This window comes from Rhopilema esculentum, chromosome 10 (assembly GCF_057945365.1).
Source record: "Rhopilema esculentum isolate cy_ngs chromosome 10, ASM5794536v1, whole genome shotgun sequence".
Taxonomy (NCBI): domain Eukaryota; kingdom Metazoa; phylum Cnidaria; class Scyphozoa; order Rhizostomeae; family Rhizostomatidae; genus Rhopilema; species Rhopilema esculentum.
This window is the reverse complement of record NC_142824.1, coordinates 13,949,745-13,951,432: the sequence shown is the minus strand read 5'-3', so window position 1 is coordinate 13,951,432 and position 1,688 is coordinate 13,949,745.

The window sequence follows — 1,688 nt, the reverse complement described above, 5'->3', positions numbered from 1 at the left end:
GGCACTTGCCCCCTTGCCCCCTTGCCCCCTATACAACCATTGAGTCTATTTTTTTCCTTTTGCAACCTCCAACAATGAAATACTACCTGTACACTGCCATGGATTCCAAATCAAGACTTTAATTTATTTCCATACATACTAACTTAAGATAATTCGTTCTGAAAGATTGTTCTACAAGCATGCCGATAACTCCAATCGGTTCCCGAACTTGCAGCAACCACTAAAATGTACAGTACAATAGCTTGAACATCTTAAAACCAAAAAAGATTAACAGTCCCTGAGAGACATGCTTGTAATGACATACTCGAGAAAATGCTAAAAATTCTCATGCCACAAAGAGCAAAATATTTTCAAGAACAAATAAACAAAGAAAACAATAAGGGGAGAGTAACATGGCTCCAATATTTATAGCAACAAACTCTTGCAAGCATATTTATTTTGGAGTGGTTTCTAAAAGAGAGTGCATCAGCGAAATCCGGGAAACCAAGCCTGCGTCTTGAGTTTATATGCATCCTATCATGCAATTGGATGATTCTTGTAAACTTTCTTTTAAAGGAATCTACTACAAAGGTCCCTTGTTTTTAGACTGTATCTCACGGAGATTCACATTAATTGAGATGCAATTGTTAAGTGTACTGGGAAATAGTTAATTCCAGTTAATAGTGAATAACCTAGTAATAAAAAAAGTAACCCACTTAATTCTTATCCACTTGAGCTGTTAAGCCTAATCAAATATATTGACTCTCTTAGCTGCAATTGGATAACACATAGGTTAGCCTGGACTTTTCTAGAGTTTTGACAATCAATGGTTAGGACTGTCAACCTTTCAAAATACGTTACATTCATGCATATCTATTCTACCCTGGCATGTTCTCAACTTTCAACTGGAAAGCAGGGAGCTACCAACAAGAATTCAAAACATTTTTTGAAGCTGCCACCTTGTCAGTGAACTTGAATGAGGCTTTGAGGTGTAGCTGGAAAAATTGCCTCAGAACATCCAACAACGTAGCAAAATTTTTCTAAATTGCCAAAAATCATATGGTCTTGAGGTAAGAGGCTAGAGCCCCATTCTAAAGCAACTGTTCCCCTACCCTGGGTGTCAGAGCCACAAAAATTCGAGCACGAAAATCGAAAACCAAGCGGAGAAGTGGAGGATCATTTAGCTGAATTGATTTTCAATTTCCATGCTTGAAATTTTGTGGCTCTGGCACCTAGGGTACAGTTCTTCTGCCTGGAAAAAACATTCCAAAAAGGCGATTGTATAATCGTCTCAAGATTTTTAGCTAGACGCACGTGGAATAAACTGAGAAGAAGTTATATCAATTCCTTTCTCCTCATTTTATTTGAACTTTCTTTGATTCATTGATTAAACCAATTACTTGTCTCTTGTTTTCAAAACCTAACATTTTGCTGCAATTTTTGTCAGATTTTACTTTTGGTTTTCCTTTACAGGAACCAGTTGACCCAAAAGTGAATTACGATGTGCTTTAACATGCATTGAACCAAATATTCGATAACAAAACATACATTTTTGGGTTCTACTCAAAGCTATTTGAAAAGAAACATTAAAGGGAGAGGATAGTTTTTCTGATTGTATGTCAATGTAAATCTTAAAACTTTGAATGATAAAAAGGTCGATTGAATGGATGATCTTTGAATACAGTTTTGTTAACTTCCTTCCCAGTCCA